This window comes from Mesoplodon bidens (genome assembly GCF_964165515.1).
Source record: "Mesoplodon bidens genome assembly, chromosome: 4".
Classification (NCBI taxonomy): Eukaryota; Metazoa; Chordata; class Mammalia; order Artiodactyla; family Ziphiidae; genus Mesoplodon; species Mesoplodon bidens.
In genome coordinates this window covers 37,865,806-37,881,976 of record NC_138160.1, presented here as the reverse complement: position 1 = coordinate 37,881,976, position 16,171 = coordinate 37,865,806, and positions in this window count along the sequence as shown.

The following is a 16,171-nucleotide window of genomic DNA, read 5'->3' as shown; positions in this document are numbered from 1 at the left end:
CTAGAACAAACCCAATATTCAGAGCAGAATTAAATGTCAGTTTTCCTTAAGTGCAAAATTCCTAAATAAAATATTATCAAATCAAATTCAGAAATGTCTGTAAAAAAAAAATCATGACCAAGTGGATTTTCCAAACAATGCAAGGATGATTCTGCCGGGGTTTAGGGAAGGCCACTCCGAGAGATGTACCACCCTGGCATGCAGATTATTTCAAGCTGAAAACAAGCAAGACCCAAAAGACTCAGGAAGAACCTTTGAACTTCCCCCTAACTGCTTAAAAAAAAAGATAGAAGGCCTGTTCCAGGAAGGAGCTATCACCATAGATAACTGTCGTAAAGTATGAACTAGGTGTGGTGGATAGGAAGGAACCTAGCAAGGTCCTTTTGATCAAAGTTCTCTCTGTGTCCCATTGTCTCTAGATGGCCCAGCAAACATTCATTTAACAAACATTAATTCTTTCAGTCTTCCTGTAAGTTATTTTACTTCCTTTTGAAGTTCCAGACCACTCCCTCCTTATCCTTAGTCCCAAATGACGTAAATACCTCATCTTGCCTTACTATCTTTGGAATTCAAACTTACATGAATTCCCCATACGTATGTAATAAATTTGATATTCTCCTGTTAATCTGTCTTACGTCATTTTAATTATTTGACCAACCAAAAGAACTAAGAGAAGGGGGGAGGGGTGGATATTCCCCTCCCCCACAAGTCTAAATTAGAAAATCCGTTATTCTAAGATCTTCATTGAACGGTTTAAGATGGAAAAATCCTATGACCTTGTAAATGTTTGCCATATAGCATTCAATAAAATTACTCATTTGTGAGTAAAAAACAAAAAAACAATCTTAATCAACTAAGAACAGAAACACTTAGAGTAAACATTGCATTTAATAGTGAAACTTTAGAAACATTCCCAATAAAGTCAGGAGGGATTTTTTGAGGTACTAATTAGACCAAAAAAAAAAAATAGTTAAGAAAACTGGCCTTAATGATGAAATAAAGGGGCATTTCCTTTTCTCAATAGCTCTGTGAATGGGCAGCCCACAAATTCCAAACACAGAATTTCTATTGATGGCAATGGGATTAGTGTGAGGTTTAAGTACAAAACAAGCAATTAAGATCCACCCTTTGTTTAAAAGATTTCCTATGCAAGATGTTAAACAGAGGCAGGAGCTCTGTCATCCTGTTGGAGAGACAAGGCCTCACATTTAAAACCTTATGAACTCTTTGGGTGATCAAACTTGGTGCACTAATAAGTCAGGCGGAGTAACGTAAGTCCTAAACATAAAAGTTTTTCAATTTTAAAAGCTTTCTTATGGTCATTAAACATTTCAGACAAATACTCATTATGAACTAATTGGTAGCAAATGTTCATTTGAAAGTTTAAGCTGGTTTTGAGTTATAGTGGTTTGGTTTTGAGACTTGAAAACTAAAATAATGAGAAAAAAACTGTGTGAGCATCTTTCCACACTTAAAAATTTCAATCAGCAAAACCTATTGTTATTTAGATGCCAACTCTGAATAAAATGAGCCTTCTAATCCCAAAGTTAGGGAAGCTTCTCTAAATTCTTTATATCGTGAAGATACTTTCTTCTGCTGTGTCCCCTCCTTTTTCCCACTGTCACTCTCAAGATCTGTTGAGACACGTTTGTGAAATTCTCCTTAACTTTTGAAATCTTGAAGATTGGAAACAGGCATTTTCTGTAGAGATGCCTACCCATTCTTAGGATTCCTTTACCTTCTCCTGTTGTTCTACAGAAACAAAATTTCTGGAGCATCATGGTATGAACTAATCTAAGTATCTCAGTATCTCCATAAATAGTTTATTAGCATATTACTAAATCCCACTATAGCTTCTTTATCTCACTTATTTTATAAATAAATATTTCATTTATTTCTCCAATGAGTCTACTTTAAAGAGTAGCTGCTTTCATTGTGACCACAAAAGGTCATAAATGTTTATGCAGGAAGGTTACAGAACATTAAGAAACTACCAGCATATATAAACTATCTGATTTTCTTTTTGTAATTACCTTTCCATGGTACTGGTCTGTGTTGAATTTAACTGCTATTGTATTATCCATTTTTCTTTTCTATTTTCCTCTGGGATATTTTTCCTTTCCTCCTTGTTAGGCTAAATAGTTTGTCATCAACAAATTATTTCCCCTTGCTACTCTTATTGTTAATATATTTGACCCAATTATCCCCACAGAAACACACTTATAACACCTTTCTATATTCAGAATTAGTTATCCATTCTCTTTCTTCATTCCTTATTTCATATCAAGTACAAAATTCATAGCTTAACCTCTATTTTTTGCTCCTGTGTACCAACCACCATTCAATTTCTCTTCTAAGGAAATTAAGTTAAAGTACCCCTTCTACAACACAATAGATTCTATTCATGAATATTCAGAAGTACCATTTTTTATCCTTCTTGGAAAATTCTAACACCTCATAGAATCATGAAAGTGAAAAAAATTCCTCTGAGGTCAGCTAGTGCATGTTCTTACCTGTGAGATTAAACTATCCCAGAGTGATTAATTCTTAAGTGATTTTAAAATAAAACAAAGAAATAAACTAATTTTCAGTTCTTATTTTTGCCTTCAGATTCCAAGACTCTGGAAAGGTGTGGAAAAAGGAGTACCTACAGTTTTTGGTGTTAGGGTGTTGAAAATGAACATTGGATACTATAAACATGATTCTGCAATAATATGAAACCCTTCTAAGTTTCCTAAAAAATGAGTGCTACTGGCGATGACAACACTTTCCTTCCATAAATAGCATTATCAGAAATAGTTGAAAGACTAGGTTATTTTACTGAGTCAAGCAACCAACTCAATTGATTTATATAAACCAATTATTCTATTTGTTTCACTTCATTTTCACATTTTCCATCGATTTTATTCCCATTTTTTTGCTCTCAATGTCAGAGGTTGTTTGGTTGTAACTCCTCTGACACTACCAATTAGTAAGCATCACCATTTGTAAGTAAAATGGAGTTATATAGAGAGATTAAGTTCTAAAATCATCACACAAGGTAAAAATCTCAGAGGCAAATTTGCTGCAAACCTGTTATGAGATCACCACATTGAAGACTGTTCTGCTGTCTCTATAAATTCATCTCATCCTGTTTATCTCCCAATATGGAAAGAATTGGTAGTTTTTTGTTTTAGCTGTTAAGTAGGTTACTTGTGGCTAAAAGCCAAGGGCCAAAGAAATTTAACAAAAATTAAAATAACTTATAATGCTGGAATTATATAGCATGACAAGGTTCTCAGTTTACAGAACCATATAAAACCCAAACTGATTGGGAGATCAGCAAAGTTATATATCTCCTGATGTTTATTCCTGGACATTTATACATATTCTCATTGAGTGGGATGTCAGGCAGAATTGCCTACTGTATTTAAATAATAATAATAGTAATTGTTATATTATTGTTGATAATAATGAGGGCATATAACTGAGTTCAAGTAGGTTAAATGCACATGTGTTGTATCTTCACCATACTTCATTGAAATTGTCCATGCTAACCTCACCAATGGATTATTTTCAGTTGCTGGAACTCTGCTACAGTTAACATTACTACAAGTTTCCCTTTCTATTAACACTATACTTTCTTGGTTTCTAGAATACTATTCTTTTCTGATTCTTCTGCTACCTCTATGGTACTTATACTGAGTCATTATGGGTTTCTTTTCCTGAAACCATGCTTAAATATTACTGTTTCTTTGATTCTTTTCTCTTACTACCTCACAGTGTCAGTTACCATCTTGATTATCCTGATTTCCAAATGTATAATCTCTAACCCGAGCTTTTGACTCATGTATCTTATTGTCCACTTAACACGTCCACCTGGATGTCCCATAGGCACCTTAAAACTAAGCTCATGATCTTTGCTCAAACTTTCTTCTACAACATTTCTTCACCTATTCATAATTCTACAGTTTGTTCAATTTCTAAATCCAGAAAACTCAATCATTCTAGTTTTCTTTTATGCTATCAAACCCTATATAAAATTAGTCTCTGCATTCTGTCAATGCTACCTCTTGAATATTTCTAAAACCTGTTCCACTGTCTGTGGTTACCACCTTAGTTCAAGCCAATATTGTTTCTTTCTTGGATTATGACAAGCGGTTCCTCACTGATCTCCCTGATACCTGTCTTGTTCCCAAAATGCCAGCTGCAATAATGCCACCAGGATAATCTTTTGAAAATGTTTAATATAATATTATTGTTATGGTTTAAATTGTGTCTCCTCCAAAATCATATATTGACCTTCTAGCCCCCAGTACTTCAGATTGTGAATTTATTTGGAAATACAGTCATTTCAGACATAATTACTTAAGATGAGGTCATACTGGAGTAGGGTGGGCCACTGTGCATTATGACTGGTGTTCTTATAAAAAGGGGAAATTTAGACTTAGATGTATGTCCACGGGGAGAACATTATGTGAACTTGTAGCGGTCGGGGTGACATATCTACAGCCAAGGAATGCCAAAAATTATTAGCAAACCATCAGAAACTAGGGGAAAGTATGGAATAGATTCTTCCTCATAGCTCTCAGAAGGAACCAGCCCTGCCAACACCTTGATCTCAGATTTCTAGCCCCCAGAACTGTAAGACAATAAATTCCTATCGCTTAATCCACCACCCAGTTTGTAGTACTTTGATAGAGCAGCTCTAACAAACTAATACAACAATTATATAATATTTCTACACTCTACAACAATCATATAATATTTCTACACTCTAGATCTTTACCCATTGTCTATGGTATCAAACACAAAGAGTATAATATATAAGACCTAACATGCTTTTGGCTATTTACTCCTTCACTTTTGTTTCTCACTGCTTTCCTGTTTACTACAATTCATTTCTCTCATTGAGAGAAATGAGACATGCTAATATATTTTTGTGTTTGGTGGCCTTCTGCCTGATGCTTTTCCACCATCATTCACTGGGTAATTTCAACCTATCCATTATGACATGTGTATGGCATTCTCTGTGAAATACTTCAAGACAGAGTTAGATTTCCATCCTCTGTTCTCCTGCCACTTCCTTTTTTTGTGGTGCTTACCAGGACATTTTTCTACCTTCATTGAGTCTCCCTGCCCACCCACTCATCCCCTACAGATTGAATTCTTTAAGAGAACAGATTTTGACATATTCATCTGGCACAGTGGAAATTACACAAATATTTTGAATAGAGAAATGAGTCCAGACATTCTTCAACCCTTTCTCTACACATTAAGCAACCCTTTCTCTTTCTCATCAGGGTGCCTAGATACTCCATGCATCCGTTTTTAGTTATTCTACTTTATAGTTACAAGGTTAAAATTATTCTTATTATTTTGTTTGAGTCAGATAATTTGTTTAAGTTGATAATTATTTACAAGCTAGGGAAAGAACATGTTATAAACATATTTTTAAAGTCCTATTGGCCAGGATTCATAAATTTTTTAACATTCAATGCAGAAAATCATTAGGCAGGGGAATAAAATAAAATGGTTTTACCCTATCAAATGTCTTTCCAACTCAGACCTCTGGTTTAGATACTAATACCAAACTGTACCTCACAGCCGTGGGCAATACTTGAAGTTTAAAATGAAATTCAATAATCACACAATGTTCTTGGCTAGAACTGCATTGCTGTAGCAGCAATATCGTCAAATAGAAGGAGAAAGAGAGACAAATTATCCAATACAGCATTGCACATAATACTTGTTCAGCAAATATTTGCTTTAGCAAATAGAAGTATAATAGCTAATAGGCACAATTCTGGACATAGGTAATAATATTTTTTCCTTAGAAAGAAATTTAATATAATCATAATATAATAGGTATGCATTATTACTCTAGGGAGCCAAAGTGTGCAATCACTCTGAGAAAGAGGTGTTAAAATTTTGCTCACTATAGCGCTTCACACTATGTCTTGCCAACTGATTCATTGCTCAAAGCTGAGTTTGCTTTTTGTTATTTGATTAATGTAATTCCCATAGATGATATCCTTTAAGAAATAAATTTTCAAAATAGTACTGTGGTTGCAGTTAGGATTCCTGGATTCTGGTCCCAACTCTGTCACCAACAAATTACATAAGTTATAACAAGTATATTGAACAATCTACACCCTGTCGAGTACACTCAGTACAATTTTTTCCAACCTCTGCCTAGATCTTCATTCTGCATTGATTAATGAGATTTTGGTTGAGACCTCTTGGCTTCCTAGGTTTTTATGTGATATGAAGAGTCTCATTTTGGTCACTAAGACTCATTTTTTCTATGATAAAACCTAGTCTAGTCCACTTTAAATGTCAATTCTCATCTTGTCTCCAAATAAAAGTCTCTATCTGCCTTCCAAGTTCAAGCTTGAACCATACTGCAGAGGAGAGAAGTAAGATGATCTTTTGCTCTTTTACTCTTTCTAGATCTTTTGTTATATTTTTCTGACTCACTCCCCTGACTCTAGATATCCCATTTTTCACTGGTATTCTGGGGAAGTAACAGAATAGTGGAGGAAAAAGAACAAAAGTCTTATGTATATACCTTCTTGACAGGTAACCACAGATGACTCCAATGGGCAGGCACCCAAATTCATGGTCTTTTGTAGGATACCCATATGGTTTCTTTAGAAGCCCACATAGAAAACATTCATACTGTTCTCCCACTGATGCCCTTTCTGGGTGACTATATTTGTCATATTTTGCTAGGTTGTGCAGTGGCAACAAACAGGCTCATATCTTAGTGGCTTACAATAACAAAAGCTTATAACTAATTTACACTACATGTCTTCTGTTTGCTAGCATCATCTTTTCTCCCAGGTTCTTTATTCTGGGACTCGGGGATTTGTAAAGAAGAAGCAGCCCTTATCTGTGACCTGCTGCTGCCATTACAAAAGATGATCCTTAAGGTTTTAACTGAGAAGGATTACATGCCACTTCTGTTGACATTCCTTTAGCAAAGCGAGTCAATGTAAAAGCATGGAGTCTATAGGGCAAGAAATATGACCCTGTTCCTAGGTAGGAAAAGATATATTTTGCACACATAAAGCAACCTTCCACCATGACCCCTTACACCCTGACTTCTCTCATTGTTAGTTCCAGAAAACACACTCCATAGCCTTCAACTATTGATTGCAGCAACTTCACTTTGTCATGTCATGCTCTCGCATGAAGTATCTTCAAGTTGGCTCCAACATGACATTTCACTACATCTACTTAATACCTGATATCTGTTCACAACATCTACTTGGCCCTGGATTCATTATTTTCATGCCAAATAATAGGAAGGCATGGTTTCTTTCTGCTACGATCTCTTCTCACCTTATTATCGGTAGCTGCTTTAACCTGACTCACACAGTTAAGATTAACCAGGAATAAGCAGGAACTAGAATATATGCTCATCCTGCCCCTGAACTCAAGATGTCAGTTTCTCCAAAGCACTTTCTTATCATGATCTACTCGGTGCACCAAGAAATAGGCCTAAAAGTTTCTGATGCTCAGCAAACATCCAATGAAATGCCAGTGTCCCCTTATTTAGGAAACTCTCGGTTTACTATTTGGCATTTTTTTGAATCCTTTGTTTTGTGGGCGGGAGAGCAGCCACTGTCCTTTCCTTAAAGAGAAGGTGAAACGCTTCCAGACTCCACACTAGGCTGAAAACTCATGAAATACATAAACCTATTCTTCAATAAGCTCCAGTCTTCTGTTCATATAGCCTGAGAGTCATCTTGAGGATAAGAGTTGAAGGACCCAGTTGGTCACCTCTTCTTTAGCTCTGGTGGTGGTGTCTGGCATCTCCTTGAAACTCCTTAGAATATGGAGATTCTTAATGCCTATTATGCATAACTTTGGGGATTTAGCTAAAAACAGATATACACACACACATCCTTCAATATCCTTTTTACATATCTGTGAGCTAGAAAATTAACCTATACAGGACTTTTCTCAAGTGGGAAAGAGTACTGTTAACTGTACAGCACTCTACATCATGTCAAAACCAATAAGAGAGCTGGGGACACACTTTGAACAGGAGATAAGACACTTTGATCCTGGACTTGTTTGCATGCTAGTAACTAAGGGTAGAATTCTTTTGCAAAGCAGTAAACACATTTTCTGAACTACTGTACTTTTTAGAATGGTGCTTTCTGACTAAATGAAACACGCTTCCAACTGTACCAATCAAACACGTTAAGTCCCTGTTAGGTCGATTTTAAAGCACTTCCAATCCTATGAAAACCATAATGCTTATGTACTTCAGAATTTTCCATCCTCAATTACTCCTTTCACATCATAAGAAATCTACTTCATTTAAAATAAATAAAAGATTTTAAATTAAGTCACAAAAGGTTCAGAGACCTCGCAATTCAGTCCAGTTTTTTGAAACCACAACTGATGAAAAAAATAAAAAATTATTTTGCCAACTTCAGTTGTGTTACATTCTTAATTTTATTTAAATGTAGGTATTTTGTAATTTCCACTTCCTTTCATATGCAAAAAGAGCTGTGTGATGGAGATTATGGACATAAAGCTTCCTGAATTAAATGTATCCTGCCAAAGTTGGTTTGTGCATCATGCTTACCATTTATGACCAGCATAAGGTACATCTGATCTGATGCAGACACCTTGGGCCTCTATCATCAGGTTGTGGGCATAGTATATAATTTAAAGGAATGCACAGCTTACATGTTACAAAGGCCATATAAAGAAAGAAGAATCAACTTCCCACTAGAAATGCATATAAAAATTTTCATTTTATTTAATGCATTGGCAATCTTATTTCAGGTTTTATAGGGAATTATTTTCCTCTTTTGAAACAAAATACTACAGTAAAACTAGTCTCCCAGTAATTACACATTTGTTCATTTTAACATGCCCCCATGGTACCTTCTATACCATGTAAAATTCTCTTTAAAGTATCGGTCCTCAATTGAGAATATGTAATTTTCAACCACATAGTGGCTTAAGTGGTTCGTAAACAGCCACCATACACGAAAAAGTAACACTTAAGAGTGGAAGGAATTTTAGGAGTCAAAGGAGCTCATGCAACAGGTACCAGCAAACTAGGAGAAATAAAACAGGAGGAAAAATTAGTATTTTTTAAAAAGTTAATTAACTGCCTCTATTTGTTGACTGTATTTAACATTTGACAGTTTAAAAGCTGTCATACTAGTGGTAGGTACTGATCAAAATCACACAGGAAGTTCAGAAAATATGAAGGCACTAAGACCAACTAAAAGAACTCCACATCCTATTTGTTTGCTCATAAAGCTTTCCTAGGGGTGGGGGAGAGGGGAAATTGATATAAAGACTCTACTATGCTTCTTTCTAGAAGAAATAAAAAATTATGTTGGTAGCTGTAAGGTAATTAAATTAATGAAATTTAAAAATTAACGAATTTTTATCCTTTGCTATATTGAAAGAAAAATGACTTCCTGGATAACATAAAGAAGCAGCCTAAGCATGAAATGGAAAGGGAAGAGGTTTTGAGAAGGCAGAGGGGAATTAAACTAGATCAAATACAATGGAAGAATTTTACACAAAGGAAGAAGAGAAGGAGAAGGAAATTTGATCCCCTGGAGGGATCCTTTGGGAAGAGATGTATAATTTCTGGAAAGAAAGCAATATGCCTTACTTCTTTGAAATGACAAAAGGGTCTTCTAGAGTTCGAAGAACTTAGTTACTGGATCTACAAGGAAGAAACAGGAGAATGGAGATAGCAATTTGTATAACTTACATAGATAATCAGTAGTTGTTCTTGCTTTCTGAAATGAATACCATCATCTCCATGCAGAGTCCACTGGGACATACCAATTTACTGGCCTAGCACTGTACCTGGAACAATGATCACTCAATAACCGTAGTTTGAAGTAGAATAAATAAATGAATAAATCCTCTGACTCACCATCACTTACTTACAATGTTGAATAGGGATAAATGAAATTAATGGAAGAAATTTATGAAACAGTTATAGGAATTAGATATCTAAGCAGAAAACTAAAGGATTTGTTGATAGGAAGGTCTCATCTATGTTCCCATTTTAGAAGAGTTGGGGATTTTGTAGATAGAAAGAAGATTGGAAAAAGAATGGTTAGCTAAATAAATAGAGGTACAGACAGGATCTGGTTGCTGCACTAGGGATATTCTTCCAGATTGATGGACACCATGCTATGGGATATATTGAACAGAATCATCTGCCAGGTTTATACTAACTTTAAAATCAAAGTCTAGGGGGATGGAGAACATTGTCAAATAAAACTATAAAACTAGATATAATGAAGGACATCAGCCATGACAATAAAACAAGCTATGTCATTGGTACAGAAAAAAGAATTCATAATTAAAATGACTGAAAAGAAGGTCAGGAATTCTACTGGTTATTCAAAGCCCAGAGCATCAACAATATTTGGAGTATAATTCAAGATAGTAAACCACTAAGATTTAAAACATGATCACAACAAAGTTGTACTTTTTTCTAGTAAAGCCTTGGAAGAATATGTAGATGAACTCCACATATGAAGATGTAAGCTTGTGTGGAACTCTTTAATTCTGCCTTTGAAAACATGAAAGAAAACATCTCGGTGAAGGTAAAAGAAGAGAGAGAACAAGGTAAAATGTTAGAGAGAGTGTTCTACAGCCTTTATTGAAAGAAGGTTTTGGTCCTGCTCTCAGAACTAGAGTAAGCTTGGACCCTGGAATTGTGCTGAGGGATGGCCCCAAGGTAGGGGTCCAGGGCTAGTCATATCGGGAACAGTGTTTACCTAAGAAGTTAAAGGCCTTGTAACTGGAAGAAAAACTGGATCTTAGTTGAAAAGAAAACAGTATTGAATGGCAGATTTAAAGATCAAGACAAGGCAGAAAAGAGGAGCAGTCAGAAGCTGGAAGGATTAAGGGTGAGCTAGTATATTATGGAAAAGTTTGTGATAAGCAATTCACTATTAAAGCAATAGAGAGCAAGAGAGTGTTTGTATTACCCTCACAGGGGATGTTTGGTGCATGAGAGGTGGGTGTGGGCAGGAATATTAACCGGTGGCAGAGGCAGCAGCTTAAAAGACTCAGAGACTATGGGCCTGAAAAAGAAGACAAAGAAAATTGTGTGGGGAATTTTCAGCTTCCCTGCAATCTGTTAAAAGTCTCATTCCATTATGAGAAAAGGCATTTTGACATCATCATGTAAAGCATAAATTTTAGAATCAAATAGGCTTGATTTGGAACCTGGCTCTGCAGGGCTCTGTGACGTTGGGTAAGAAATTAATTTCTACATTGGCCTCAAATTTCTCATCTGTAAAACGGGAATTATAATAACGGTAAATACATCACTGTGATAACAGGAAGATTAAATAAATCTTTAAATTTAAAGATTTCTACCATGTATATAGTAATCCCTCTATGAATATTAGTCTACTCTTATGATTAATATTCAGCTAAAAGGATATGATCTGAAAAATTCCTTATTTGCCTTGAAGTAAATTTTTTTCTACCAGAAGTCCATTATTCTTAAGGAAGACTTGGTTAGAGGGGTGGAAATGCAAAGAACTTTGGAAAAAGTTATCTTGCCCTGTCATCTGAAAGCAGTGCTGTTCTAATTCCATGTACTTAGGAGACACCTGAAGGTCTTTTTAACATGCCCACTGTGATTCAGATGGCCTAGCATGGAGGCCTGAGAGTCTGCATTTCTAACAATCCCCACCATGATGTCAATGATGCTGGTCCATGTACCTCACTTTGAATAGAAAGGCCATAGAATAACTGCAATTGAGTAAAGGAAACATGGCAGGATGTTAGACATGTAACACGGATTTCAGGAAGGCCAATGTCAGAGGCAGCAGAAATATTGGTAAGATTTCCTGGATCAAGGCCCAAAAAGAAGATGGCACAAATTCAAAACCAATGGTATAAAATGTAGTTTTCAAGAATGAAATTCTGACTCTATAATCTCAAATAATCCTGAAGGGGATTTCTATATAACCACAAGCCTCAATTTCAAAAACTAACATACACAGAAAATCAAAGAAAGAAAAATAACTAAGGAATAAGAAGAGAGATCTAGGCCTGAAAAAATAATATTGGTAAGTTGATGAATCCTAGAATTTATTGAGGTTTCTAAAGCCACCTAAAATTAATTTTTTTGCAATACAATATTTTAATTTAGTAATGGATACATGCATAGATGAACCTACTATATTTGAGACTTTATCATATGTATTGCATTGTATGACATACCCTGGGGAATGTAGCTGATAGATAGCAGCAACTATCAGGTGCTCCTTTTCCTTTTTCTTTGCAAAAAGAAAAATTGGAGTGGAAAGTCCAGTTCTGTTCATAGAAAGGTAGCTTGTATTAGACTTAACCACTCATCCAAAAACAGTAAGAAAAATATGTAAACAATATAAAAGCAATTATTTTAAGGACTGGAGAGCAACCACAGGAAGAATCATGGCAAGAAAAGAAGCAGACTAGGAATAAATGGCTGAATAATGTCCCCCCTCAAATTCATATCACCTAGAATGTCAGAATATGACCTTATTTGAAAATATTTAATCACCACATTAATCACCATAAAGATCTTCATATTGTTCTTTTATAGTCACACACATTTCTCTCTACCCTATACCCTTCCTTAACCCCGGCAAACCCTAGATTTTTAATAATCTCTAAGTACACTTTAATATACCCCCAATCTAAATAACCAATGGAATGAAGATTTTGAAGGTATCCACTGTAAGAGGAAAAGAGTAGCCTAGTCATACTATGAGTCTGTCCACAACTCGTATTTTAGACATGGTATATCATTCCTATAAAATTAATTTTTAGAGATATTTTTACAATAAGAAGAACACAATGAAATAGGCTCTCTATAAAAAGATTAACTTGTGAACACATTATAGAAAGAATACCAAACTCCTCAGTTTTCAGCTTGCTTCTAACCACAATCTACACTCTAGAAAGTAGAGAATTAAAATTGGTACAACAGACAAGAAGCTAGTTAGTGGTGGGACTACTGCATTATAGCACACAATTTCACTAAATGAGGTCAAGAGTTTCTGTTTCAACAGATTATATTTCATATTAATTAGAGATTGCTGAACAGAATCTTTGCAAAACCATGATGAACATAAAAGTTCTAAAAGACCCTAAATCACCAAAACTTGTGCTACTTGTTTTAATAGCAGTTTCCATGAAGCATTGTCTAACAGACATAATGCTAATCCTTGGCTGGATTTAAGACATTTTTAAAAAGATAATAAAGACAAAGTATTTTTTCCAATATTTTTCTTCTTTGCTCAATGGACTCCTATTCATCCTTAAAGAACTTATCCAAATGTGACTTCCTTGAAGTAATTTCCCATTTTCTTAGAGTTGGTTATATTCTTTGTATTCTCATTAACCTTAGAATAAATGTCTTACTTTACTTAACAACTTAGCTGTATTTAACATTATACATTAATGTATAATGTATACATTATACATTAACATTATATTTAACATTATATATTTTAGTTTCTTATTTGCATATCTATTTTCCAACCTGACAGAGAATGGCTTACTATTATCCTTAAAATCCTTATGTTGTGCATAGTACATGATATATAGTAGATATTTAATAGAGGTTTCAAAATTGGAGTCTGAACACATAGAACATACACACTTGATTCAATTGTAAATTGTACTCATAGAAATATAATGTCTAGAATAAGAGAGATGTTAAGTCCTAGTCAACCGAGTGTTGAACAAACTATGTATCAAGTATAAGTTTTAGAAAACATAGTTTATCCCAGTAATTAAGAGCATGGACTCTGCTGCCCAGATTACTTGGATTCATGACATTACCAGCTACATCATATACTTGGGCAAGTTGTTTAACCTCTCTTGTTCTCAGGTTCCATGTGAACAATGATAGTACTGCTGCATAATTAAATGAGATAATATATATATATGTATATATAAAACACTTAAAAACAGTGGCTAGCACATAAGTACTAGGTATTAGCTATTGTTTACTATTATTATTATTACTATGATTCATTTTGGGTGCTGCATTGTAAGAGCACCATTGATAAGTAGCCCAATCCAGAGACAAATGATCAAGAGAGCAAAAGATTCAAGATAATTTCTTAAGGAAAATTAAAATATCTCAAGCTGTTAGGCTGGAATTGATATTTGAGAAGTGTGATGGGTACATGAGGCAGTATAGCTGTCTTCAAAAATAAGAAAATGAGTACCTTTGATCTAGGACACTCAAGAGAACAAAAATGGAACCAAAATTGGAAACGACAAAGAGAAAGATTTAGGTTCAAATTGAAAAACAAAAAACAACAAGAAAAACTCTTTCTCATACTGAGTAAGTAGAATGGGATGATATCTCTAGAGGTATTTAAGCAGGATTTAGAGAACATACTGGTAGGGATGATAAACATGAGACTGAATCACTGAATGGCAGGGAGGGCTAGGCTAGCTGTTTCACATGGTGCTTGAAATCTATCCCCTTCATTTTACAGCCGAGGAACTGAGGCCCAGAAAAATGAAGAAATTTGACCCTAGGTAGACACAGAATTAATTAACTGCAGATCCTGAGCTAGAACCCAGCTTGCCAAATTCCTCCTCTAGTGCTGTTTTTTTAACGAAGTTCTCTCACTTACAAAAAGAAAGTATTTTCCAGAACGAGTAGGGGTGTGCTCACAAGTAAGAGCATAAAGTAGAGTACTTGAGAAAGAAGAAGTAGCGAAAACCATGTGGAGTAAAGTCACATCATCTTGAATATATAACGTCTGGGGCTTCTCAGTGACTTTTTGTATGCTATTCGCAGACATGAGTTTATTTGCATATGTATGTCTGCACAGAGCATTCTAAAATGTAAAGTTTAATGAGTATAGACTATATAAATGTGAGAATGTACTTGCCAATTTTGCATCATATGTACCAAATTTTCATCTGAAATAAATGTATGCTAGGCTTTAGTTCAATGGTCCTATATCAGTAAATCAATTGATTTATCTCTCTATTTGCCTACATACATGTGATATTTAAGCTTTTCGGGAAAATCATTTGGAAATATACAAGCTTGTGGTACAAAGACCCTCACTACGAGAGATGATAGGTCCTGGTGATTGATAGCCAGCAATTGTGGGTTCAGACCTCCTACATTCAGTTTCTGAATTTAGGAAAACTACTTAACTTCTAAAATCTAAGCTTTCACCTCTGTAAAATGGAGATAACAGTAATACCTATGGCACAAAAATGTGAGCATTACTTAAAATGATTCATGCTGGAGTACTATTTAATATTCAGTTTTGTTTTATTCAGGTTTATTTTTTATGTTCAATTTTCATGTGGGAATTAATTGAAAGATTAGAACAAGCAACTAGAAAATGTGGACTTAACCTAGAAAGAACACGTGAATTTTGTACCACCCTGATGAGGTTTTTTGGCACTGGGTTCAGGGGAATGCTGTGCAAATACGTTTTTTCCTACAAAAGAGATTCATGGGCCATTCAGGACACTTGCCCATCTGATTGCTTCTATGACTCTTCCACCAGGGCATCAAAAAGCCCGTGGTTGAATATCCCAAGAGCTGTCAGCCCACTTAAACCATACTGAACAGTAATAACAACACTGGGCGAAGAAGAGAAATTTCCTTCTCATAAAACCTAATTGGTTTACAGAAGAGTTTATTCTACTTTTTCAGGCATCGATTATATGAAGAATAAAATAAAATATGGATTAATGAGTTGATTGATAAAACATTAGATATTCCAAGTTTATTAGGGATAAAATAATTAACAAATCTTAAGTGAGCAATAAACTGTATATTCCAAGTAAGTTTTGTAATTAGAAGATATTTTGCTCACTGTGGGAAAGATAAGAATGTTTTAGAAATTATCCTTATCCTCTAATTTCTCAAAATGTTCAGTATTATGAATCCTCTCCTTTGTCTTTCCTTTCATAAGAATATATGCCTCATGAGAGCAAAATCTCTATTTTTTTCACTGATATATCCCCACGTGCTTGGAGTACTTGATATGTAATTGATATTCAATAAATATTAGTTAAATACATGAATAAAAAAGAGAATGAATTGACAAGTGATAGTGGAAAGATAGCTTATGAAAGCCAATTTAAGTTTGCCAGATTTAACAAATTAAAAATTTTCTTATAATAATAAAAATAA